The sequence below is a fragment of the Bidens hawaiensis genome, unplaced genomic scaffold (assembly GCF_021521415.1).
Source record: "Bidens hawaiensis isolate Kalapana, Puna unplaced genomic scaffold, B.hawaiensis_p1.1 tig00046373_1, whole genome shotgun sequence".
NCBI classification, from domain to species: Eukaryota; Viridiplantae; Streptophyta; class Magnoliopsida; order Asterales; family Asteraceae; genus Bidens; species Bidens hawaiensis.
The window spans coordinates 68,537-81,947 of record NW_027505984.1 but is presented as its reverse complement, the minus strand read 5'-3'; the positions used below and the strand labels follow the sequence as shown (position 1 = coordinate 81,947).

Genomic DNA, 13,411 nt, shown 5'->3' with positions numbered 1-13,411 from the left:
TAGTTTCCTAGAATTGTTCTTTCACCATCATTTGTAATGCCAAATGTAAAAAATTTGTTGGTTTTTACCATTCCTAGGAAACTTCTTATTCTTCTCACAAAAATATTGTTTTTTACATTAACCCTACCATATATATATATATATATATATGGCTACAACACCATTACACCCCTAAAACAAAAACCCGTATTTTGCTGACTGGGCGTCACATGGCGCAATTCGCCCCATTTTGTAGCCCCTCCACTACACCTAGCTTTATGGGGCCAGGGAAGGGAAAACGATGGAGAACCTGTGTGTTAGGGGTAATAATGTCTTACGTCATGCTGTGTTTTCTCGCAAAGTGCATCCGTTCTTCCTTTACATGGGCATCCAGGTGTATTTAGATTTACAAAGGACCAATAGAACCTTGCATATTTAAGGGACTCAAAATCAACTAGGTGTATGTGTGTACCCACCATTATTGGTTAGGGGACCGCGTAGACATGTGCATAAATCACATAGAAGAAGAAGATAGCTTTCAAAAGCATTCGCTACTAATTCTATTCAATGACTGTTGGTAGTCAAAGAGCAATTGGCAATTGAATAATCTCAAGATCAAGATAATGATATGCAAATGTGAATTCTTGAATACCAACGCTGAATATGCAAATACAATTGTATTGACATTGTTCCTTATTTATAACATCTAAAGGGTACGTGTAGTGGAGGGCTACAAATTAGGGTGAATTGTGACATGTGACTTCCAGTCAGCAAGGGGTGAAAATTTGTTATTGGGGTGTAATGGTGTGGGCTAAAAACTGACCAACAGTATCTTTTTTTTATTATTTTCTTTTAATAATTAAACTAAACATATTAAAACCAAGTAAATTAAATAATTAAATAAAAATGTTTAAAATTAAAAAGAAATACAAAAAAACAAAACTAAAAAAAATACATAACTAAAAATAAAAAAAAATGCATAAGTAAAAAAAACGAATATCCATAATCTTCGCGCATTTTTTCAATTCGTCGCGTTGCAATAATGCGGCCTCTTCGTATAACCCTGCCTCTTTGAGGGATTTGTATTCTTTACTTATTTCCCACAATTTCAACATAGCGGAAATCTTTTCTTGTTGCTTGTTGGTTTCTCTCATGGTATAGGTGAGTTCCACGGCAATCTTTTCGTGTTGTTTGATGATTTCTCTCATGGTAGCGGTGAGTTCCACGGCATAGGTTTCGAAATGAGGGAATGGGTGGTTCGGTTGGTTTGGGTTGTTTCTAGGATTCATTTTGCTAGATTGTTTGAAGCATAGTCACATGGATCGCGGTACGGTCTGGTACACGGTACGGGAACTGGTACGCGGTTCGTGCATTTCAAAAATTAGGTACGAGGGGGTTAGGTTCATTCGGAACGCCATTTCGGTACGCGGTACATTGTACTATATAATCTGGTACATCATATATATGTAAAACAATTTATATAGATTTTTTCAAATAATTATTATAAGTTTCTAACATAAGTTAACATATAATTTAACTTTAAAGAAGCTTTATTCATAGTTTAACCGGTAATAGCGTATGTTTTCAAAGTTAGTGGTAAACTTTAATTAAAACTCTAACTATAAGGGTTAAAAAGTGTAATTTGAAAATATAAATATATGAAGAAATGTGACCTAATTTTAAACCTAATCCCCTTTCTTCACATCTGCCGCCTCTCATCTATCTGCACACCCTCCTCTATCGACAAAATTATGGCAGTTTGTCAAAGATTTTTGTCGATTTACATAACGCGTAACCTGTTGGGTCTCTGTTTACATTCAATTGATAAATATGCAGAGATTATTGCAATTAATTTGTTCAAAAAATGTGTGAAATTGGATGTTGGGATTCTGGTACGTGTTTTTGCACGATCCGAAACACTGAATTCGTGAATCGGGAACGCGAATTTGACGCCCATAGTACAATTTCTTCAACAATTGGGTACGATCAATTTTGCCGATCCGGATCGTGTACCATGAGCGATCGGTTCGATCTTGTACCGCGATCCGGTACAGGCAATCTGGATCGCGGATCGTGGCTAACCTAGCGTTTCCTGTGACTATGGTTTGAAGAATAATTATATATGAAATTGAGAAGAATGTGTATTTTTATATATATATTGTTTTAAACATTTTTTTTTATTTTTTTTACCATGGCCAACATTCATATTATTAAAATAATAATATTCTTTTCCTCCTTCTGGTGAAAAAACTCACCCGCCCCCGCCCCATTTCGCCCCAATATCGCCCGGGGGCGGTGTTCCCCCCAAAATCGTCCCAGTCGCCCCACGATTCTCGCCCACTAAATCCTAAACGGGTGCTTATATTACATATGTTGACCATACTAATTACAATAAGACCCATAAACTTAATATAAATTGTTTAGTTTATACACTAATAATGACTTGGTGTATATGTACAACTAGCTTGTTCACAAACCATATACTAATCAAAATTTACATTTGACTCCTTCACTTATTTCAGCATGTAACACCTTTGTGGCCAAATATCGATTTATTGTCATAAAATTTGGAAGATTTCCAGAAAAAGTCATTCAAATTGGTTATAGATGTAACATTCGTCATTTTCGATCTTTTTGTATTTGTATTTGTATCAAAACTGTTGGTGCATGTTTTGTGACCGTCGCTATGCAATTCTGTTCAGCGTTGTGGAAGTACGAAGTTAGAGCAACTTCGCCATAGGCGAAGTTGTAACAACTTCGCCTACAGGCCCAAGCCCGCGAAGTTTATATATATATATGTGTGTCGTGTTTAGGGTTAGATATCCAGAAAAAGTTAGAGTTTTGTGTTCAGTTTATTTGTCTAGAGAGAAACCGAGAGAGAGAGTCGTGTGGGACGACCCGAGGTAGAGCTCACCTCGGGTCGGCCGTCATTTGTTTTCATGTTTGGTATGTAAGTGTTTCGGTTATTATATAAAAGATCTGCAGATGTGTTTATCCCATTCGTGTGTTTGTTCGTGTATGTGTTTGTATGTAATCGTGTTCTTCGTCTTCTACACCATAAACGAGTCTAGGAGGATTCCGCACTCCTAGACATCGTGCGGATCTCGTATCGATCGGCGACGTCCCGGGGGGACCTACAAGTGGTATCAGAGCCTTAGGCTCTTATGCTATGGTTCGAGATCTGCGTTTTGGTGTTTCTGGCACGTTTCTGATGCGTTTCTGGCCGATCAGCGCCGCAGGCGAAGTTATGGGGTTCAGGCGAAGTTGTCGCTTAAATTTTAGGGTTTAGGCGAAGATATAAGGTAAGCGAAGTTATTCACAACTTCGCCTACCTCACAAGTTCGCTTATCACAGGCGAAGTTATCTGCCAGGTGAAGTTATGGACAAGCGAAGTTATCTGTCAGGCGAAGTTATGATCAGGCGAAGTTAAGGAGGGGCAAAGTTGACTTTTAGGCGAAGTTAACTTCAGGCGAAGATAAAAAAAAAAAAAAAGTGTTTGGAGTTTTCGTCTGTATGGCCAGGTGTACACGATTATTGTGAGACCGAAGACGTTGTTCCGTCAACGAGTGAAACTTGTTATCTCTTGGTCTTACGTGTGAACAAATACGTGTCAACTCTGGATTTGGAGTTGAGGTTGTGAATGGGATATTGATTGAAACTGGATATTGACACATATTTGGGTGTTTGTGGGCAATGAAATAGTTGTTGTTCGAGGTTGACCAACTGAAGAAAGTCAAATTGAACTGAAGGTTTTCGTCATTACTGGATTGCGGTCAGAGCATATTATTTATGTTATTTTCAAGGCGTTCGAGAATTGGATCCTGAAACGTGATGCTTATTTATTAAAGTGAAAATTCTGGAACAAGTTGGATTTAATCGGGAATTAAAGTGTTTATGTTCTTGATCGTTATCCCTGGTGATTGAAGATGCTTCGGATTAATTAATGGTCATGTGTGTTAGATTCTGTCAAGGTGGTTTTGTGATGAAATTGATCACTTGATGTTGAGTAGTTGAAGATTAAACCTTATCGTATGCCGACGTGTTGGTGAAGTTAGAAGAACTTCACGTGTTGGTGAAGTCAGAAGGACTCACGTGATTGGTTGAGATGATTAATTAGGCACGGGGATGCATGCATTTTAAAGACCTCAATCTATATAGTCGGAGAAGCTTACACTGAAGGGGAGATCTGATATGGAAGACGCTGGGTGATTGGTAGATTTGTAAAGCTACACGACAATTTCAGACACGGCTGGTTGAAGAGCAAACAGAAGATCATCAGTTAAGAGGGAGTTCTGTTGGTGCATATTTTGTAACAGATGATCTTTTGTGTTTGTTAGAATTGAGAGCAACGGTCAAAGGGGAGTCTGTTGGTGCATGTTATGTGACCGTCGCTATACAATTCTGTTCAGCATTGTGGAAGTACGAAGTTAGAGCAACTTCGCCATAGGCGAAGTTGTAACAACTTCGCCATAGGCACCCCTTGTTTGTAAACTAAATCTTTCACTAATATAAAATGTTGGATTTTTATGTTTCATAATCATCTCTTACCTTTTGGATTTGTTACTGGATTGTATTATTTAAACCTTTTTAAAAAAAAACACATGCAAGTATTGATATAAAACAAGGAAAACAAGTTTGACTCCTTCCCTATATAAACAACCCCATCCTCTTCATTATTCTTTGCTCATTCATCTTCTTTCTCTCCCAAATAAAGTTCATATTTCTAACCTCTAAGGTTCTTAATAATCAAGTAATAACCTTATTTAATTCTTGTTTGTTACTTATTAATTCATATCTTGTGGCACAACATATATATAATATGCACCCCTTGTTTCCTTCGGCTTTCATCTTCTTCGGGAGGTGATATGCTACAAGGCAAGGCTACATGGAGAACTCTTTGTATTTCTTGTCTATACTATTTTCCTTTAATGCTTTCCTAGTCTTGTTCATATTGTAAGTAGTTTAGCTTTTAATTCATGTTTAAAGAGTTTCATGGTATTGGTTATGAAATCACTAGTCTCGGTTTTATCCCGAGATTAGACCCGAATCAAGACCGAACCAAGACCAAACTCTTGTTTACTAGTCTTGTTTATACTATTTCCCTTTAATGCTTTTGTTTATATTGTAAGTAGTTTAGTTTTAATTCATGTTTAAAGAGTTCCATGGTGTTGGGTATGAAGTCACTAGTCTCGGTTTCATCCTGAGATTAGACCCGAATCAAGACCGAACCAAGACCGAACTCTTGTTTACTAGCTTTTGTTTTAAATAGTTTTGTTTACTAGTTTTGTTTAAAGTAGTTAAATAAACATGTTTATGAAAGATTTGAACCTTGTAACTTCTAAAACCATTTTGATAGTTGTATGGTATTTGGGTATGTGGCAACCACCCTCGGTATCATTCCGAGTCAAGGACCGAACCAAAACCGAACTAAACCGAGTTCACTTGCCTAAGACACACAAGTGTGTTTTTGGCCATCGAAACTCATCTTTTCTTCAAGAATGTATTTTAAACTAATTTTAAGTATTTTATCAACTTACTTGGTGTGTCGGTATCAAACTTGATCTTGTAACAAGCTTGGACCGGTGATACCAAATACACACTTAACGGACGTTAAGGTTCTTCATAATTGAACTATATAATTGGTTAAGTCTTTGGATTTTATTGAGTTATCTCAAAACATTTTGGAAAGTTAACTTGAGTTTAGTTAATTATCTAGACCCAAGTTAACAAATCCGAACACTCAATTAAAACCTTGTTTTGGTGTTCATATACCCAAAGGGTATTGCATTAGTGCATTATAACCCACATAAGTTACTTAATATAGGTTGAGTAATAATTATGAATGAAATACCAAGACACGGTTTTGAGTAAACTTACTTTTTAGAACATGTCTTTAATTTCCCAAATATTTACATTTTTAAACCATAAACTTCATTTATTTACTTTACTTGTCATATTTTTTTTAAGCCCTTCCAAGACTACCTACTAACTTAAGACCCGTTTAATCTAGGTCTTGCTTGTTAAACCCGATCTCCGATTATTCACGAATCAATCTTTCAATTTACTTAGTTAACGTGAGTACATTTCATCCCCCGTTTTCACTTTTATCTTTTGGGGGTAACATGCATACTTATTCAAACAAAAATGATTTATATTATACTCATTTCTAAAACCACAAACTTTAGGGTATATGATGCTAGAATACTTGCTCTATTGTGTGTTATATGTCTCATATGCTTTACGTGCGCGAGTGTTTATTTTTATGTTGTTGTTGAGCCTCATTAAGTATGATCATATGCTCCCCTAACTACTTAGCCTTGTGCTAGTAGAATAGGGCCTCATTATCCAAGTATGTCGGTATTCTTACCGATTAGAAAGGATCCTCATTTACATATGTTTTATATACCATGATTGATGCTTTTATTTATAGTCTCATATACGTTTGTGGATTTCACTCATATTATATATACTCAAAACTATGAAATTGCTCACCAACATACGTGTTGACAAATGTTATTTTATGCATGTTACAGGTTTGATTATTACTTGAGTTGGAGTTTGAAGACGTCATTCTATTTTGATACCGCTAGGTTATTAGAAGAATGAACAATATCTATTTCTTATGTTTTGATGTATGAACAATATGTGTTACTTTGGTGATTGAATGAAATTAATGAGTTGATTAAATATTGTCACTTTAATAGTTTCTTGTGTATTTGTCCAATCACGTTGCACCCCGGCATGTTCCGCCGCCCTTGGTCGGGGTGTGACAATAGAAGTACACTATTCTTCAAATCATACAATAAAGCATAAAGTTTACAAATGTTTATAAGTTTAAATGCCCAACCAATAGCTTTGTTGTTGTTGTTGTTGTTGGTATTGATGTTGTTGTTATCGTTGTTATTGTGGTGGTGGTGGTGGTTGTTGTTGTTGTTGTGGTGGTGATGGTGGTGGTGGTTGTTGTTGTTGTTGTGGTGGTGGTGGTGGTTGTTGTTGTTGTCGTCGTTGCTGTTGTCGTTGCTGCTGCTGTTGCTGTTGGCGTTGTTGCTGTTGTTGCTGTAGTTGTCGTTGTAAGTTCAAAAACAGGTTATACACGGTCATCATACGAGCATACAGGAGATTTTGAACCCTACGTACTAAATTCTGTCTTGTTAGGTATGCAATATTTATCCATGCATTTGTAATTGTGGCTACTAAATGTTGTCCTGCTAGGAATGAAATAATAGTTCCGAGCTCCAACCTTGCGTGAACCAAGTAAAGTGCCAATACTATAAGGGCTAAAGCCAAAGAGATCCCGGTAACGATAAGTAGACCCCAAAATCTAACAATGATGGGAGTTTCGGACATTGTGGGCAATGATAAAGACAAGTCTGTCCCGAACCACTTCTTCTCCAGGTTCATTAGAGTCCCATCTTCTCTTATTTTCGCAATCTCCCTCGACATATCTATTACCAAAGGTGAACCTTTTGCAAATATCTGAACGATGTACGTACGTACAAGAGATGATAAGTGAATGAGATATTCTTATAAAACAACATGTACAAAAGTGCATGTGATAAAGGGTACTTACAAAGCCAAAACCAGAAGTAATAGGTTTAGATAACACCATGTAATAGTCATGTGGGTACCTCCTAAGAAACATCTTGATATAAGGAACTTCATCAACAATGGCATCTGCACCACCATGCTTTCCACCTCTTGATAATGCATCAGCATAATCCTTGTATGAATGATATGGGTTTTGCATATTGTCTATAAGTTTTAAATCCTTGAAAAGAGAACCACTATGGAATCCGATAATTCCTTTCTTTGTTGCTAGTTCAACTTGTTTAACAGGCGAAAATGAAGCCTGTGTTGCCGAATAACTTTGCTTGAACAAGAGAAACACCATTACAAACCAAACAACTATAACGAGTGTTGAGAGTTTCCTTAACAACTTCTCTCCTACAAAACCAACCAAAAAAACGAATAATGAGATCTTGATTTTATCTTATTTTGTAAGTAAAAAAGATCTCAGATGTGATGACTACTCTGAGTGAAAAAGATGCTCAGTAAGACGAGAACCGCTATCGTCCCAACTTGCTGTGGTGGTGCGGGTTCTGGATTCAAAGCTAAAATAGCCCATACAGGTAAGATGGCTAGGATGCCGAAAACAACATAAGTTAGCCATAAATCCACATCGAATCGCTTCAAGAATCCCCAAAAGTCTTTTTCTTTTATTCTTATAAGTGTTCCTATGCCAACATCAGTGTAAGTTGCTGTGAAGTCCACATAATGCGATCTACTAGCCATGATTGTTGAATCTCCAAGAACACCATCGAGTTCCTGTTAACCACAAAAACAAAATGTGAAAATGACCAATTTGTCTATTTGACCGGTCAAAGTAATTATTTTGTCCATCGAAATCTACCCCCCCCCCCCCCCCAAATTAATGACCATTTCATATCCAGTAGACCCACCTAGATAATAATCATTAACCAACTATATTGTCAACCAACCAGGTCACGTCACATGTCAATAACTAGTCGAGTCGCCATGTTTTTTTTGTAAAAAACCAGTTGAGCTGCCTGGATTATAAAATCGGTAGCAACTCCATGCGGTGACTTTTTTTTAAATAAAAAATGAAATCCCGCCAGATCATCGGGGGCATCCCTTACAGTTGGACTGAAACATGGCAGGCTGCCGAGAATATTGCCGGCAAAAATCTAAGCGGTTCGACTGGTTTTTTGAAAAAAAATTGGCAACTCGAGTAGAAATGTGGCATGACCTGGTTGGTTGAAAATCTAGTTAGATAATGATTAGTTATTAGTTGATTATTATCTAGGCAGGTCTACTAAATTTGAGGTGAACATTTTAGGAGACCATATTTTAATGGAAAAAATGGTAACTTTGACCGGTCAAATGAACATTATGGTCATTTTCGATTTTCCCAAACAAAAATGCTCCTTCAACGTGAAGTTGAACATATGGTCCTTTCCTTACCTGATTATAAACTTTATTTATTAGATCGTCGTAGCTTCCACTTGCAAATGGGACAAATTCGTAAGACACTTCATATGGTAATGCTTGAATACAAGTGTTGAAAACATCAACAGAGAACCCGGTAGCAGTTGTCTTATTTTTCTTTGCATCATAATATGCATCTACAAAGTACTTGAAACTTAGACCTATTCGGACGCCAATCCTTAACGTTTTCCCAACACCCATTCGTGAAATCCAACCTCTTGGAATTGTAGTAGACCCTCCAGGCCAAACAACCTCTTCAATGCTACTAGAACGTAGCACAATATCACCGAGTGGTAATGGAGCTCGTCTAATTCCATTTGATACCGTCCAATATCCCACTTTCCTTTCTCCATGGTCGATTGCGTTTATAATCTCGAATCCATTCGAAACCAGTTTATTTCCACTAAGTCGAAACTCACCACTAGCACCCTTGAATTCGACTTTCAAGATCTCATTTAAAAGCATAGAATCTGCGGGATTTCAACATTCTCTGCAGCCTCCGCAAGGGCCCACGCTGTGTCGTACGCCCATATAGCAAACATAGGTAGCTCTCTCGAGAACTCATTGTGCCATCTTTTTGTCAAGTCATGCAACTTACTCGACAATGGAACATAAGGCCGAAAAACAAGTGCCCCTTGTATCAGAGAGAATATATTAGCTAAGTTTTATTCGGGGCCGGCCCAAGCGGGAGTTGACCCAAGCAATTGCTTTGGGCCACCACCTAAATAAGGCCTCCAAATATATTTTTCTTTTTAATTATAATTTATTTTGCACTAGGTTATGTACCCTTGTTTTACACGAGTTTGACAACTTAAATTTTAAAAGTGATAACTTTTGATAAATAAAGTTGAATAATACATTAAGTAGAAAGTTAAATTATAATACTATTCACAAACTTTAATATAAATCATAAATCTTTAAATACTTCTTTCGATACAAAATTAGATAATACACTAAAAATATGGTAGCAACTAAGTAAAATAGTATTATGAGAACATAAACGGTAGAATCGATACGAACCAACCATCAGTAGAAGAAAATGCTCGTTTAGTTGAAGAATGTACAGTAAAGGAGAATCGATAAGGTTTTGATCGACAAAATTTGGATAGAAAGAAAGATATTACGGTTACATGTGAAAAGAAGGCGGGTTGGATTCAATTAAAGATCCACGTGTTTTTAACAATGAACCCCTTAAATAATGACAATGTTCAGTTTATAAAAATGTTTTATAAATAAACCTAACATGTTCAAAAATATAAATTACGTTTTGTAAAAACAATTAGAGAAATCATTAAAGAAAAAAATATATAGAAAGAACTTTAAAAAGTATGTATAATTAATAGGAGAAAGAGGCGGGAAGAAAAATAAAAATGTATAAGAGAATGACATCTGGAATGAGAAAACTTTTATCTACTCTATTATATAGTATAGATTATGCTTGAGCCATCATAAATTCACACTAATTAGGGGGTGTTTGGCTGAGTTTAAAAATTGCTTATTTGATTTTTGAAAAGCAAAAAATGTTTGTTAAACATGCATTTTAAAGCTTCAAAAGCTTCAAATTAAAGCTTTTCAAATTTGCTTTTGATTTTCAAAAAGCAAATAAGCAAATTAGAAGATCAGTCAAACACCCATTTAATTGTTTCTGTGACTCTACAAGATGGACCAGATGTATTGCCCACCATAGTTGAATGTGAAACATTACATAATTTACATTTATTAACATTCTTTGATCCATTTGCTAATCTATATCTAACTAACATTCCCTAGTTACTTTATAACTGATTAACAACAAAATAATTAAATCAGGTATTTTGTTTTTTTATTTTACCGGGCATTAGCTTGGTATCTCGGAATTCTCTCCCAACAAAAGAATGTAGCATTCTGTTATTAGAATTATATCTCTAATAATTTGAGGGCGTTAGTCACCCCTCGTGTTTATTGTTATATAATTACAGTATTTAAAAGATATGATTTGATAAGGTGGGGATGAATCTTGCGAGAAGTGATATTATAACGAGAAGTGAAGGTGTAACTCCATTAATCCTTATTTCATTTTCTTTTTGTATGATGTTACATACATGTATGTAGGTTGGTTATATTTATGTCTTAGCTACACACATTCAAACCTACCTACACACATATACATGCGTACCTACACACATTCAAACCTACCTACACACATACAAACGTACCGAGCCACATTCAAACCTACACACCTACACACATACAAACATACATACACATATACAAAAATACGTACCTACACACGTACATACGCACCTACACAATAAAAAAGGGAGTGAAATTAGGAATTAATGGAGTTACACCTTCACTTCTCGCACTTCTCTCTGTAAAAAAATTTCTGAAATAATCCAATACCTTGATAAGGTTTTCTTTATAATATTTATTTATTTAAATTGTATTTTTATAAATAGTTCATCAATAATATATAATATGTTACGCGGTTTTCATTATTCTATACCTTGTAGTGACTCAATAACTTGGAATTCTGTTGAATGCATTGTCTCCATGGTTTTATGTGTTAAGATCCATGCATACTCTTTACTCATCATTCCTTGCATCTTTGCATTTAGGAAAATGCTGGATGCTAACAAAGGTGACGTGTGTACAATAATTACGGTTGTTTGGATACTCATAAGCTTACGCAATTCTTCGGTGACTTGATCATTTGTCGCAGATGCCGAATCGCACTTCTGTAAGCAATTCGTATGTTTTTGTGTTGAAACGATACGAACAGATGCTCTAAGATCTGTGTCTGTGGCCCATGATCAGTGTCCTCATAAACAAAGATAACGTCCCTCCATTTATATAGTTCCACAAGGGCAGCGATGCCTTGTGACATAGCGAATTCGTCTTCTTTGATATGAAAAATGTAAGGATGTTGCGATGAGGATTTAGCAGCAAAAGTAAATATAGGCACCTTGGTGTTATCAGGAATTGACGTCAATAGTTTTGAGCCAACGTACGTTTCTGGACCTATGATTGCGCTCACCTTTACCGTATTCACAAGATCAAGAACTGCAAAAACAGGTAAACAAAACGTAGTTAAATAAAATAATTATAAAAGGGTGATGGTACATGCATGAAATAGTAACATTAGTTATATCATATCTATTTACTAACTTTGAGAAACCTTATAAGTTATGAAAACCGAAGAAAAATCTAACAGGTTTCAAGTGTAACTTAACTTAAAAAATTACCTCAAAATTTTACCAAACCGTAGAAATCGATTATGGGATCGGAACCAAAGTGAAATTGGCCTATTTCATATGAACCCAACTTAATATTTTGACTTGTCTGAGATGACTGTTTGGCTCATTTTCCATGTTCTAAACATGCTTGTTCTACTTTAAAAACTATTCTTTTAGAACTTGCGTATATAAGTGAGTCTATATTGAAATATAACTTGCTACATATAGTAATGATACCAGATTTTACCGTGTGACATGGCTTGTAGTGGATCTCCTTTAGAATCCCTCGCGTGGACAACTATCTTGCTTCTGTAACTATCATTACCAGCATAGAAGTCTGAAAGAGCCATCGTAACGCAACTATAAATGGATCTCCCGACCCATGCTTCCATGTCAAGAACAATCCCAACATCTACTAAATGTGCATGTAAACCATGACTTAAAGTGCAGAGATATAGCAAAATCCAAAAACTGGTTTTGTTGGGAGACATGGGTGTTTGTTTCAACTTCTGATAGAGGAGGTACATATATACCCAAAAAAAAAGATAATTAATTAAGCTACTAGGTATTTTAAATAAGCTACTTGTCAGTTTAAATTATAGGATTGGCTAGCTAGAACTTATTTTGTAAAAGTCAAGTGATTTTGATTGGTTAACTAAAAAATTTAAGAGGTCAATTTAGACCTAATCCAACTTATAATCTGAATCATGAATTATCTTAACTCATATAAATAAGTTTTAATGTGGTTGATCCATAACCTTATTGTCCCCTTCAAATATTCGATAGATATGATAAAAGTCAAAGCTTCCAAAGTCAAAGCAAAGAAAGTTAAAATCTCTTTATAACACCTACTTTCATTCTTTCACTTATATCCCGTTATTCAAATCATAGCTTGATTTGGATAAAAATTAATTATATGAGTTTATTTGGGTCATCGTAAATAAACCAGTTAACGGGTTAAACGGGTAACTATTATAAAACTTGTTAACTTAAAAGGACCCAAATGGGTTCATGTGACCACGGTTTGTCTATCACATGCTTATTGTTGCTGGCACCATCGACGCCGCCACTACACCACCAATACCAACACCGTTGTTGCCAATCCACCGCCGCCGCTTTACCATTACCATCCACCAGCTCCACCTCACACACCAACCCATAGTTATCCCCACCATCGCCGTTGCCACTGACACCACTAGCCACCATAAGAA

At 36.0% G+C, this 13,411-nt stretch overlaps 1 pseudogene across 1 annotated transcript in view; it reads right to left on the bottom strand.

The window, feature by feature from the left end:
* The window catches only part of LOC143616264 (glutamate receptor 1.4-like), a 39,019-nt pseudogene extending 26,283 nt beyond the window's left edge, over positions 1-12,736 (bottom strand). The window contains exons 1-6 of the transcript XR_013150634.1: positions 12,448-12,736; positions 11,471-12,027; positions 8,962-9,619; positions 8,010-8,304; positions 7,550-7,923; positions 7,117-7,455 (exon numbers count right to left, since the gene is read on the bottom strand). The product of XR_013150634.1 is annotated as a glutamate receptor 1.4-like (transcript). The remainder of the gene's footprint in view (positions 1-7,116; positions 7,456-7,549; positions 7,924-8,009; positions 8,305-8,961; positions 9,620-11,470; positions 12,028-12,447) is intronic.
* Between the last annotated feature and the right edge of the window lie 675 nt (positions 12,737-13,411).